Source organism: Ixodes scapularis, unplaced genomic scaffold (genome assembly GCF_016920785.2).
Source record: "Ixodes scapularis isolate PalLabHiFi unplaced genomic scaffold, ASM1692078v2 PGA_scaffold8__174_contigs__length_109621045, whole genome shotgun sequence".
Lineage (NCBI taxonomy): Eukaryota > Metazoa > Arthropoda > Arachnida > Ixodida > Ixodidae > Ixodes > Ixodes scapularis.
Genome location: NW_024609883.1, coordinates 26,164,874 through 26,179,593, shown reverse-complemented (window position 1 = coordinate 26,179,593; position 14,720 = coordinate 26,164,874). Strand labels below are relative to the sequence as shown.

Below are 14,720 nucleotides of genomic sequence, written 5' to 3'. Positions count from 1 at the left end.
TCTCTTTTTCATACCATTTGAGAATGCAGCATGATGCCTTCACATGCATTAAACAGCACAAAAAACCTGATGTCACCTCCTACGTAAACGTGCTGGAGGGCAGGAATTGGGCTAGGGTCAGAATCAACACCACAAGCCGACACTTTATCTTATGTGCCGCGGTACGGACTTCCACTTGGTAGTGAATTCCTTGGCGACAAAACTGCTGCAGTGGCACCTCAGCATCAAGCAGGATGGCAAAGTGGGAACCTTCTAAAGAGCTACTCTCCCCACGGCGCATTTGCTTCAGCTAAGAGAACCAAAAATAGACAACAACACTGCAGGACCTTGACTGTCAACCTATATTTCTGAGAAACAGTGAAACAGAAGTCTGATTACATATTTATCATCTCAGATTTTGTTCAAGACAAACGACATAACAGTAAAAAGAAAAATATTGCCGCAATAAAGATACGTTTGCAAATTACGCCACGCAAAAATAATCACACATTAAGCAACAATTCAAAGCATCCTGTAAACAAAGCAAATTCATGGCCAAATTAGTATTCGTTGAGACTTAGCTTCACCAACACTTTTCATTCTTTTAAAAAGATGCAAGAAAGCTAGCCATCAGAGAATCACAAAAACAAACTTTCCTGTGTTACAGAAAAGCAAAAGGAATTTTCCAGCAAACAATGACATCTACGGTTTAAAAATTCTGATGCAGACAGTCAGGCAACACGGAAACAGCTGCCAGGAGAATGAACACGGAGCAAGAAAATATTGGGAATACTGAACACAAAAAAGTGATATCTGAAATCAGGTGTCATATAATACCTAACTGTGTAGTTGCCATTGCAAAGAGGGAAAGCAAAAACACTTAGAGTATGACCATGTTAGTCAGTTCAAAATTTTCCAAAACTTTCTTCAATGCAGTCCCTGAAGGGGCATTACGCAGTATTCAAAATGGGCACAGTGCCATTGTAGAGCAAAACCTGCTGGGCAGTGCGAGTGATTCAACTAGGTATGTACCAACCGGATGCTGGAAATGTCAGGTGTACACACACGCTCGGCAATCAGTTCCCCACCAAGGTAACTGCTAAAAGGAGATTTTGGAACTGTACAGGATGTCAGAAATGAAAATCTTGGAAAAAGTTACTCCACACTACTTAAAATGGCAGTGACACATCAAAAGCATTTTTTTTCTATTATCTGGATTGATTAAAAACAATGCCGGGACTTTACCCTCAAAATTGAAAACTTGGAAATTCAGTATTTGTGAAGTAAAAAAAAAAACAATTTCCAAATGCCAGATTTGAAGTTCCCGCGTGATCTGTGCCAGTGCGGTGACATTAAATATTGCGGAGTCCTGCGAGTCGACTTTCTTTCACGTCTCCGTGCCAAGCCACCTTGACCCGAAGCGAGGAGGTGAGGAGCGGGAGAGAAGGGCGCCGGCAGACCGGGAAAAACCGGTTTCTTTGTCCGATTCCCCGACCATCCTCTGCTATGTGAGTCGAGCGCCCCCAAGTTTTCTGAGGGAGGATACAAATCCAGGAGGCGACGTCATACCGGACTCCGATTTTTGCTATTTCAAAAAGAAGGGCCATAGTGCATTCGCAATTGCGTTAAAAAACATGTTTTACGATTGCCGTTATTAAATGTTACAGAAATGTCGCCTACAAATCTTTTAAATTTTATGATTTTTGCCTTCAACAATGAAGACAAGTGAGGAGGTAAGCAGCAAAAAAGAAAAACAAAAAAAAAAAAAAAAAAATGCGCGCGCACGCAGAAATTTTTTTTTTTTTTTTTCACGTCTATGCATCAATTTAGGCAATAAAAGAAATACGGCCTTTGGCGTGTCAGTGCCCCTTTAAAGCCCATTCACACACTCCCATCTACGACCGACCAAGACAAGACCGGTTTTCAAGCCTCCTGTGACTACTTCGACCAGCTGCACAGCAGTGCAGAAAGTTGTGAGCCCTTGCACGAGGCTTAAAAACAGTTTTTTCGGGTCATAGGCAGTCACAAATGTGTGAACCAGCTGTTACTACAGTGCCCAAATCCACAGCAGCTGAAAGAAACAACAGTGTCATAGTTCAAACTTACGGATCAACCACAAGGCACTCCGCATGTGCGCATTTGGTTCTTGCAGATAAACTTTTATACTGAGCAAAGCTTTTGGGACATTGTTTGCACTTGTAAAGGCCCGTTCACACCCTTGCAACCGAGTACGACCGAGAGAGACCAGACCAGTTTTCAAGTTGTACTCGGTTGCAAGAGTGTGAACGGGCCTTAAGGTTTCAAAGGGAGGACGAAGGTCTAACCGTGCTTAAGTTCAGTATATAAGTATTTCTCAGTGGTGATTTCAAATATGCAATTAGTTTTCAAATAGCTTTAGTATACCCTGAGTTATCAATAAATATGAAATTTTAATTAGGTCCTCCAAATGGGTCGTTAACAACTATTAAGACTTTGGGACTAATTAATTAAAAGTATTGTATAACATAGAGCAACAAAAATAGCATCACCACACAACGCCTGTCTGTGAATGCAATTTTATAAAAATTTCTGATATATTCAGAAGAATTTTAAGCTAACGACCGTAACGAGGGCCTAATTAAAATTACATATTTATTGAGAACTCAGGATCTAGCAAAGCTATCTGAAAACTAAATTCATATTGTAAATCACCACTGAGAAATACAGCAGTATTCTACATTTCAGCACGATAAATCAAATATAATAAGAAAAGTTAAAGACCCTCGTTTCCCCTTAAACACTGCTTTCGATAATGGCGGAGCAGATCGGTTTTACGAGCAAAGGCTTGGGGGCACAGCTTGCACTTAAATGGCTTTTCAACAGTGTGCATTTGATTATGGCTTTGCAGATCAAAATTTCGAGCAAAGGTTTGGGGGCACTGCTTGCACTTAAATGGCTTTTCACCAGTGTGCGTTCGATTATGGCTTTGAAGATGGGAATTTAGAGCAAAGACTTTAGAGCATTGCATGCACTTAAATGGCTTTTCGCCAGTGTGCAAATGATTATGATAGGTCAGAAGGGAATGATAAGCAAACTCTTTGGGACAAAGTTTGCACTTAAATGGCTTTTCAGCTGTGTGTGTTCGGTTGTGGTAGGTCAGAAGGGAAGGATAAGCAAACTCCTTGGGGCAAAGCTTGCACTTAAATGGTTTTTCACCTGTGTGTGTTTGATTGTGGTAGATCAGAGTTGTTTTATAAGTAAAGGCTTCGGGGCAAAGCTTGCACTTAAATGGTTTTTCACCAGTGTGAGTTCGATTATGCCTTTGCAGATCAAAATTTCGAGCAAAGGCTTTGGGGCACTGCTTGCACTTAAATGGCTTTTCACCAGTGTGCGTTTGATTATGGCATTGAAGTTGGGAATTTCGAGCAAAGACTTTAGGGCATTGCATGCACTTAAATGGCTTTTCCCCAGTGTGCAAATGATTATGATAGGTAAGAAGGGAATGACAAGCAAACTTTTTGGGACAAAGCTTGCACCTAAATGGCTTTTCACCTGTGTGTGTTTGATTGTGGTAGGTCAGAAGGGAAGGATAAGCAAACTCTTTGGGGCAAAGCTTGCACTTAAATGGCTTTTCACCTGTGTGTGTTCGATTGTGGTAAATCAGTTTTTTTCTGAGTAAAGGCTTTGGGGCAAAGCTTGCACTTAAATGGCTTTTCACTTTTGTGCTTTTGAGTGCTGCCGAGCACTTGGGACTTAGAGCCAGACATGGGAACATGCTGGCACTTGAATTGTTCATCACCATGGGCAGCCAGGTGGCACACAATTAGATGCTGATCTCTGGTGACATAGGTGCAGGAACAGCATCTGAACCAAATCGCCTTGGTGACTTTCAGTGAGCAGCTGGTCTCCCCCAACAATGTGGCTCCATCACCTAGAAGAAAATACCACATGTACTGATACACAAGGATAGCCCAACCGAGATAGCCACTTAGTTTGGAAAAACTGACAGTTCAATATTTTGCCGCACTTCAAAAGTCAATTCCTGGAAGCACTCAAATGCAACTGGCACCATTAAATAAACCATTAATGGTGCATTTGTTTAATGATGCGTATTTCTGTGCCCACAAAAGAACTGAAGAAACCGAAACTGAACTATCTCCATTCTCATTTCTGGGCTTCCGAAAACAGAGGTGACGTAGGGAGTGACGTGAAGTGTGAATAGTTGGTATCAGTAGCACTTAGGAGACCGAGACTGGTTACAGCGGTGGGTTATAGCACCGCAGGGGCGTGATTGTTTCGTCGGATCTGTTAACATGGACGACAATGCCGCTCTTGCGAGCGAGCTTGGTTCGGGCTACCGTTCAGTGACCTAACACCAACGGAAAGAGTAGGTGTGTGGCGTCCTTCGCCATCGCCCGACGGTGACCGCCCAGCCGGCAACGAGCGGCCCACTGGCTCTGAGCAGCAAAGCAGCGAGTAACATTCGCGCCGGCGAGACGAGAGCGGCGCAAAAATACGAAAGAGTTAGACAGAAAGGACGGACAGGACAAACAACAGTGGCGCGTTGCCGAAAAACAGGGACGCGGGGGAGATGCTGAGGCGAAAGCGGCAGCGACCCGGGAACCGGTTAATGTGCGGGGGACGCTTCCCAAGAAGGAGAAAATAAACAACACCATTTTTGCTTTCACCAGAGTCCGACGTCCTCTCTTTTCGTCGTCAAAGAACACGAACGATTACTGGTCTTCAGTCGACCGTTTGAAACGTCATCTACGGCGCACAAATTTGGCATGACTACCACTTTGTAGAATCCTTCGAGTACCGTGTTGCCAAAGTAAACACGACATCGCCATCTGTAACCCAAACCAGAGCCGTATATGTGGAGAGTTCGGTCAACGGGAGGCGCGGGCAGAGCCAGGGCGTGCATCAGACTTGGAAAGAGGGCTCGGCATGCTCTCTTGACCAACCAGAAGTCGAAAAAAATCCCCTAGCGGTGGTAGCGAGAAACAGTTCTGATCAAAGGTCTACCGTAAAATCCCGTAAGGGCGCCCTCCCCCGAGAGATCGCCCATCCCGTTTACCTGGCTAAACATCTGTAACATAAAAATTCCGAAACATCGCCCACCCTCCGATTTCCGGTGGACGTCAAGCGATGTCCGACGGGAATCGCGCATCAAAGGCGCGATCGGCGGTACCGGTGTGTCGACAAGCGAGTTCATAGCGGGTTCCCGCGTTTTTGTCTGCGATCTGCGCGCGATATCGGCTCGCGTAACACGCTAGTTGTTGCCGCGTGTATATTGCATCGTGAAATGCGAATCTGCTGCGCTTACGATTTGCGGTATCCGTTCCCGAGTTCGTAGCGGATTCCCGTGTTTTCGTCCGCGATCTGCGCGCGCGATATCGATTCTAAGCAGTATCACGGCGCGAGTTGTTCCTGCGTGTATATTGCATCGTGAAATGCGATTCTGTTGCGTCCGCGATCTGCGCTATTTGTTTCAGTGACATGCGAGTTCGTAGCGTATTCCCGTGCTTTTGTCCGCGATCTGCGCGCGCGATATCGGTTTCCGTGACAGGCAAGATTGTAGCGGGTTCCCGCGTCTTTATTGCATCATGAAACTTGAATCTGCTGCGTATGCGATCTGCGGTATCCCTTCCCGTAAGATGCGAGTTCTCGGCGGGTTCCCGCGACTCCTCCGCACCGTGAAACGCGAATCTGCTGCGTCGGCCACTTGCGGTATTCTTTCCCGTGACACAGGAGTTTGTAGCGAACTCCCGCGTGTTTATCGCATTGTGAAACGCGAATTTGCCATGTCCGCGATTTGCGGTATCAGTCCCCGCGTCACTTGGTTTGTAGCGGGTGCCCCGGCGCTTATCATTAATTTTTGATACAGTTTTGCTGTGGCAGCCGTAAAGATAGCCCACCCCATGTTTTTCACCATTTATCTCTTCATTTTGGGTGGGCGTTTTTACGGGATTTTACGGTATGTTCGTAAATGGTCTTAATAAGCGCGTAAGAGTGAAGTGTAGTAACTCTTTGTGGTTGAAAATAGGGTTCACGTGTTGATTTGATCATGATCATGCAGAAAGATGTAAGAAAAGAATGTGCCGTTTTGCTCGGACAGAGTGTGACCGCTCGGACGGCAGATTCCCGGCCCTCGGCGCTTGGAGTACGGATTATGTCGATCGTTCCGCTAGTCGCACTCTTCCAACATCATTTTGAATGAGCGTGATTGAAACATCACGTGTACCCTATTTTCAGTCATCGGGAGTTACTCTAATGCAGTTATCAGGTTTGTTTCTTGCGACCACCACCAGGGTACTATTTCCGGCTTCTGGTTGGTCACATTCGAATTTCTGAAGACGCCCTGGAACACGCCCAGCCCGCTTTCGGCCAATGGTGCCCCCTCATTTGTCTCCTATACTTCCCAACGAATGGCCAAACTCTCTACATACACGGCTCTGAACCAAACCAGATGTCTCCAGCGTAGACCTGTGCGCCGCCGCGCCGCGCCGCCGCCGGGTTCCCCAGATCCAGCACGCCGCCGCCGCCGCCGCACAATAAATCCGGCGCGCCGCCGGCGCCGCCATCTTTTTTTTTTTTTTTTTTTTTTTAGGAAGGGGGTATTGGTGTTTTTTTTTGTTTTTTTTTGCTGCTTTTATATGGGGTTTACGTACTATATTATGCATAAAAAATGAATAGATTGTTTTGCCTTTCATTTTTACTCCTGTAAATATATCAATAGATGTAGAAGTTCCATAAAAAACGGAGACACAGAACAAACAAAAAAAAACGGACAAAACAACAAGTCTCAAACACCGTCTGTAGTTTATTTGAACAACGAACGTTGTTACATATCCCTCAAAACCCTCACCACCAAAAAAGAGACACCTCCCCTTCACTAGGTCACCGAGGGCCGGACACTCAGACAGAACCCATATGATTCATGATTCAGACATATCTAAATGATTTACACCTCGCTTGAGGGCTGACCAGCCACATGCGATAACAGGCAACTCCAGCTCCAGCACAGCCCTTACAATTCTGAGAAAACAGACACAAAAAAAAACGCTTCATATCACTGTCCAATGCCAAGGACGGTGAGAGGTCAAAATACGCATGGTCTCCCTCAGAACTCTCCGACCATTGCTGATTGTTGGGCGTGTGTGTATTCTGCGTGAGAAAACATGATTGCGCTTTAAGACATAGACAGAGGAAGAACACCACAGAGCGCTTACTTTCAACTGATTTAATCCAAGCGCCTCAGCGTAGATACACACTGCGTCACCACACCACATCGCAACCAATCCGTGGCCCCGCCGCGGACTGCGAATAAGCGATCTCTTTTTCTGCAAAGTCAATTGAAACCATGCATGACTGCAGGTGCAAACCATTATTTGCTTCTTCCACTGTTCTCGCTAGGCACACAGATAAGAATGTTAGAGAGATAATTGAGGCGGACGCCATCAATAGTTCCGGCACGTGTTGTGCACGTGTTTTATTCTGGCACCCCTGAGGACTACCCTGAAAAGGAGGTTAACCTTTCTAATTTGTGCTGAGCTTTAAAAACTAAATTTACACCGAACCTCTCTGCCATTGATATAAAGTTATGAGAGATTCCTTACACAACATTCCTTACAACCGGTTTTTTTCCACAGGAGCCGGATTAAACGTACGTTCCTTACACCTAGATAAAAACCGACAACACCTTCTGCCAAACTCAATTTTCGTTCACAACCATTTGAACAATTGCACCAGGATGGGATTGTTACAGTTGTGCTCAATCCTTGAGCACAACTGTAACAATCCCATCCTGGTGCAATTGTTCAAATGGTTGTGAACGAAAATTGAGTTTGGCAGAAGGTGTTGTCGGTTTTTATCTAGAAATGCCTGACAGGAGTGGAGCAACAGCCCATTGTCACTCAAAAACTCTGAGCAATTGATTGAAATATTGAATCCGCATCATGGGAGAAGGTGCGATGTGACAACTGTAGACATCAAGGACTTACGTTACTCTATGGATAAGTCGGAGCTGTTAATAAGGGTCAGGAGGTGGTGTGATGATAATCTAGTGAAGCTGCAGCCTGCCAATGGGATTGATGTAGATAGTTTTATCAGCATTCTGGAGTTTCATTTAGAGTCCACTGCCGCAGACTTTGATGGTTCTCTTTTTATTCAAAAACAGGGTGTGTGTATCGGGTCGTGAATTGCTCCAGTGTTGTCCGAGATTTTTTTTAAACGAGACTTATGTACACGTTGACACGGTTGTGCGGTCCTTGTCGATTGGACCGCAAAACCTTGCCATCGCAACAGTCAAATTAAATACTTATAGACCTACTGTTGCACACGGAAAAGGGCCTGTGCTGGATGTACGGCAAGGAATCAGCCAAGCCTCTGTTGGCAGCTGAGAGTTGTCACTTGAAAATAGTTAAGAGTGGTGTAATGGCGTCTGCGATGGATAACGCTTGTAAAGAATCCCGTATGTTTTGGGTTGGTGAGGTAGTTGAGTTGCAAAAGATGCGTCGTTTGGAAGCGGGCCATCACAATGATGTAATTGTCAGAGTTGTGCTCAAGGTGCTGAAGGTTTAATCCGGCTCCCGTGGAAAAACCGGCTGTGAAGAATGTCGTGTGTGTGCCTTACTACCATGGAATCTCTCATAACTTTATATCAGTGGCGATCGGTGTAAATTTAGTTTTCAAAGCTCAGCACAATTTAGAAAGGTCAACCCCCTTTCTGGTGGTCTTCAGGGGTGCCAGAGAAAAAACATAAGAACCCAGATGTAACTTTTCAGGCAGGAGTGGTGTAGGGACCCTCTCATTTCGTCGAAATTCGTTTCGTGGAATTAATTATCGCAGACAACATTTCATGGGCACACGTTTCACGGACGCACGTTTTGGCGAATTGCACGCTGTAGGGACATCTCGTCACGCGTGTATCATATTAGTAAGGGTTCTGATGGAGTTGCCTGTTATCGCATATATGGCTGGTCAGTCATCAAGCGGGGTCGTCTGGGTGGCAGGTTAGTGTGACCATGAATCTTTTGGATCTGCCTGAATGTCCGGCTTTCAGTGACCTACACTCTAAAAAAAGGGTGTATTCTTACACCTTTTGTCCCATATAAGACACCCCAAAACTTCAGACGTCAATCTGACGGTACTAACTTTCACGAGAGGCTTGATAGCCGTGTGGTACAACTTATTAAAATAGCTAATGTACGTTTTACTGACTACAAAAAAAAAAAAAAAATATTAATCGGGGCTGCAAAACATCAGTGTTTTCTTTCTGTGGTCTTTGATACGTACTTTAGCTATTTAATCAGTTATATCGCTCCGTTATCAAGCCCCTTGTAAAACGTGTCGCCGTCTGTGCGCTGTGCGTCAAACTAAAGTTTTGGGGTGCGTTATCTGGGACAAAAGGGTGTATGGTGATACCCTTTTTTTTTAAAGAGTTCTTTTTTGGTTGTGAGGGCCTTGACGTATATATAAGAGCGTTAATTCCTTATTAAAATAAACTGTTTATTTTTTTATTTATTTATCAAAGTACCCTCAGGGCCCGAAGGCATTACAGAGGGGGAGAGCACATACATGAAACAAAGATGTTCGTATACGCGACGCGAAGCCTTACGAGATTTGGTTGTCGGAGAAAAAAGCGATGATTTTAGCACTGGAACGTGTACGTCTTGATAACATATATATAGTAGAATCCAGCTACATATATCTTAATTCTCCACATAAAGGTGGAAATTAGTAATGGTTCGCAAGGAGTCGGACTCTTTTTACTAGAGTTCTTGATGTAAAAACGGGTATAAAACCTGTGTTTGAGACTTGTTGTCTTGTGCGTTATTTTTATCGTTTCGTGTCTCCCGTTACTATGGAAGTTCTTCACCAGCTCGCCTGTGTTTTTAAAGTGTTATAACGGAATGAACGGTTTTGTAGACCGCAAAACGATTTAAATGAAATTTTTGTGAAATAATTTGATACAAAATGGCTATATTCGCGTCCGTTTTTCAGGCTTCTTTCAAACGTATTTTATTTTGATCCACACGCCTGGCTTGTTCCTGTCACATCGTGTTTCTGGGGGTCCTTCTTTCTCGTTTCTACGCCGGGATCCAGCATTGGGGGTCGAAGTCGAGCCCCCATCCGGTCGAGTCGGGGAGGCTCTCCTTACCGGTCTTTGCCGCCAAAGTATTTGCTTACACTCCCGAGCTCAAAATCCTTGCACCCTCGCACATTTTGTAGATGTTGTCATGATCCTCTGTTATGCGTCTATCCATCGTGGAGGGCAGCGTCGGCGAGATGCGCTTGTAATCGGAAGATCTGCTGCGGAGCAACGCGAGTTGGTTGAAATCGACGTCAATCGCTGCAGGTTGTTCGTGAAACAAAAAAAAGAAAGAAAAGAGCTATCGTGCGGCAGCTTGGCGGCAATCCGGTGTGCCTTGCGGGGTAAACCCGGAAATGGTGTAGGTTTGATATTGTTCACGTTGGTGATGAATTAAGTGTCCATGGAAAAGCAGGCCAAGTTTCGAGGAAGGAACGCTGTTCGTGTACCATACCCTGTCCCTGACCCTGTATGGAGCATGGTCGATAGTTTGCATCGTAGGAACGCTTCATGCTGTGAAGGTAAGCGAGGTTCGCGTTTGCAGCGTCGCAGTTCGCGCGGGACGTCGCCGACCTCGTCGGGAAGCGGGGAAAATTCCATTGCTCGACGTGGGACAAAGTTGAACAGGAGTTCGAACGGTGATGTCTGGAGTCCGGCGTACGGCTGCTGGTTCACTTGAAAGCTGGTTGCCTGGAGATAATCGCTCCAATGGTCGATGTCGCCGTTGACGTTCTTTCGCGCAGACATGGAAGGATTTTTCCGTTGACGCGTTCGACAAAGCCGTTAGCTTCGGGGACGTAAAGTACTGTTAGGGATGCTCTGAATGTGCCTGTCGGCGAAGTACCGCGAAGCCGAACGAGAGGTTAGGACCCTGTCGTTGTCGGTGATGACGGCTTGCGGCGTATCAAATGAGAGTACGAGCTCTATAAATCGAAGGACGTGCTCGGTCGACTTGTTAGGCACGGGGCGTGCGACAAGCGCGTGGTGGGGTGGAACGCGGTGATAAAATACCTGTTGTCGTCGGTCCTCATCTTGCGGGCGGAATATCTTGCGCCGCGGCTGCCAGCCGGTGACATATTCTCTTACAAACGAGAATAAACAAGACGCCGAAGTACCTGATTCTTCTAACAAACCCACTCCTCACAAGAAAAAAAAAAAAAAAAAGCGTGTTCCTTTTTATGGTTATTTTCATCTTGTTTTCCAAATTCAAACGACTCCTTTCTCTCTCCTCCTCACTCTCTAATTTACACCCCCCTCCTCCCCTCCCTCTTCCACGCCACGCCGCCGCCGGTCCGTTGATCCCCGCGCCGTCAACACGCCGCCGCCGGAGGTACAAACACCGGCGCGCCGCCGCCGGCGATTTCTGACCGGCGCACAGGTCTACTCCAGCGTGCTCCGCACTGTGTTCTTTTTTTATGGATGGATGGATAGATGGATGTTAATGGCTATACCCTTTGTAACGGGCGGTAGCTTGCGCCACCTAGCCAAAGTCTAAAAAGACAAAAACATTATTCCTCCCGCCCTTTTAATACCAATTTTCTCCCCCTAACTATCACCAGGTAGTGTGGGATATCACCAGGATGACCTTCGAGGGATCGGGCAAAAAAACTAAAAACATCACCCCCTGCCTTTTCCCACCGGCGAGGGAGTCGCCAATTTTCCTCTGGCCAAACCTCGTCGGCGTTACCCCAGCACCGGACCCACTGGGAGACAGGATTGAGACTTTGGGCCGCAGCCACACGGGAGGGAGTCCCAATTTTCCTCTGTCCCGCCCGTCCCCAGCACAGCTGGGGACGGGCCCATAGTTGCTCGTTGCCCGTTTCGCGTCCAGCGTAGCAAAGAGAAAAATAAGTATGCTGTTTTATTTACGGTTTAGTAATCATTTCCGGTTCGATTTATACTTTTCATGGTTACTCAAGTGGAAATTAGAAGAGTATTCCTAAAGGTATGAACCAAAACGTGACCAAGAGCACCATGAACAGTTTAAAGTAGTCACAGATATCATACAACGGGACATTTACAGTAACAAAAACTCAAAAACGTCTTAGTACTTCTAATTGTTTAAAAGTTGCACATGTTTATAGCTCCAACACTTGTTCACTACATTAACTTGCATTATATGACCTTTGCATCGCTTATCACTCAAGCAAAAAATGCCGAGTCACTGAGCTGTGAACGCATATGCGTTTGATATACCCCACGAAAGATCAACAGTGTATGCTTCGAAGGAGTTCCACAGCCTAACAAAGATGGCAGAGCGCAGAAGGTGATTATTGCAACGATGTATAGCAGGGGTGGCCAAGCTGCGGCTCGCGAGCCACATGTGGCTCTTTGCGTGTTAAAGTGTGGCTCGCGGTTCCCTCCCCTATCCGCCACCCCCCTCCCTTCCCTGCCTCCCTCCCAGTCACATGAGCACTTCACAAAGAAGAGAAATGGAACGTGTTTTAAATGGAAAGACAGGCTGCGGTTTGGCAGCCTTGTGCTACTACTAAGTTATGTACAGTTGAACTGCTTTTGCCTCGGATAGAGTGAAAGTAGTTTGAGTTTAGTTTATTGCTCCAAACAAAAGTTTGCCGCCCCCCCAAGCGGCTCTTGGAAGTTTTGTGGTTTTGTTTACGGCTCTTAGGCCGGGTCAGCCTGGCCACCCCTGGTCTATAGTTTGATACCCAAGCATACGTGTTACCACCACTTCTCGGGTATCATTGCATTGTATACAATAAACATCAATACTTTGTTGTTCGGCAGCATTTCTAAACAACCCTCAGAAAGTTCCCACTGGGTGCTAAAAGAACCATTCACACCTTCTCGTCACTATACATGGTACTCTGGCCACTTCTGGCTGCCATGACAGGAACTGAGAACACTTCCGGTTCAGGTTTTGCTTGCATTCTTTTAAAAAGCAACGTCACCACTCTGCGTTGTGTGTTCCGCAATTAAACCCGTGTTTTTGTAATGTTTTCCGCATCCACTGGCTTCTTGAAGTGCTGTAATGTTTCGCAATTGACTGGGAAACTTTTCTGTAGCAGATCTCCATGAAATAAAAATGCATTGATCAAGCAGCAACTCCGCAGCCGTCGAACGCAAACAATCTCAGGCACGCGCGAGTCAATTTCACGCTCAGCACAAGGATCGCTTAATTTTGAAATCAAAGATGGACACAACCGACTCTTTCCGACAGCGAAGAAACTAGCTCGAACCAATCAGACTTGAGTTCTTGTGGAAATAAAAATTTGATTAAAATATTAATTATTCGCCCCAATATAACTTTATATTCTTAGCCTGAAGCCAGGTTTTCATAACACAGACCACTGACACAAACAAACTTGGTATTGCACACAATATTTCATAATTAAAAAAATAGTGTTTATCCATTTTTTTTTCAATCTTAGAGCAGAATTTTTTCCAACAATAATTTTCGGGTGCATGCGAGCTTGTAAACAGGCGGTTTATGTGAGAGTCCTTAACTAACACCAGTAAAAACCCACAATAAAAAAAAAAACACTTAAATTTTGAGAGTTTATATCAGTGGAAGACTTCAGTTAGAACGGAACCTGGGGTTCGGTTCCACAATAATTTCAGAAATGTCAATTTCGAAGTTCGAGAGCCAGACTTTTCTTTTTGGCTGCAACAAAGCGTCTGTTCGTGACACGATTAAAGCAAGATGTGAAACATAGCACGAGGCCACTCAATTTTATTACTCGACCACACCGTCAATTGCAACAGCGCTTGTGTATGTGTGCCCAAATAGAGCAGTTCAAACAAATGGGCTTTGTACCCCAGGAGTGTCGCGTGATTGTAACAAGTCGGACAAGAAACTAGTTTTCTTACCCTATCGCCTGGGTTATAGAATCCAGTGATGTGATTGGCCTAAGCTATTTCGGAGCACCTTTTGGAGCAGCCAAAAGAGTGTTTTGGAGCAGCAAAAGTGGCTTTTGGAGCAGCCAAGAGAGTGCTTCAGAGCAGCAAAAGTGGCCTTTGGAGCAGATATTCTTAGAAAAATAAAAAATATTTGTTTTAAGTGTTGTACAAACGAAGGGCACTTTGTGTTGTGTTAAGTTCTGATGCGACGTGTTGTGACGCAACACGCTGCTTTCATTTTTACTGTCGAGACATCCCACAAGTGTACAGTGCTGTAGGCATTGCCGAGCAATTCCGAAAAACCGCTTGCCACCGTTTTACTGGTTCCTAACATACCAGATTTTCGTCAGAAGTAAGCAAACGTAAAACAGTGGATTGCAATCGTTCCGACAGGTGCCACTGTCGTGAAATCATGTCCGCATGTACATGAGGGCAACTTCGGTAGGCTTAGAGTTGCGCATGCTTTGTCGTGTGAGTGGAGACAACAGCTGTTCGATCGAAACCGAAACCATGCCACTCCGCTTTGTCGCCAACTGATTCTTAGAAGTGTATGCAAAATGTTAAGTGTCAAGCATAGGACAAAAAGTCCAGCGACGCGTACTTGCCAGGTCGGCAAACAAGGTACAAGCTAAACACAAAGCACCTGAGCGCATCGATGCAAAACATAGCGAGCCAGGGTCAAAACGTTCTTAGAGCGCTTTGTGCAACAACTGAACTTGAGACAAACAAGCACGCTGTGTGGGTTCAGCGTGCAGACATTGCCTTCTTTGCTTTAGCTCACTTCTCTTCACCAACGTTCTTTCGCGGCAGA

The 14,720-nt window shown here is 45.5% G+C and overlaps 1 pseudogene; it reads right to left on the bottom strand.

The window, feature by feature from the left end:
- Positions 1–323: 323 nt before the first annotated feature.
- LOC115312034 overlaps positions 324–14,720 on the bottom strand; it is a 43,440-nt pseudogene continuing 29,043 nt past the window's right edge.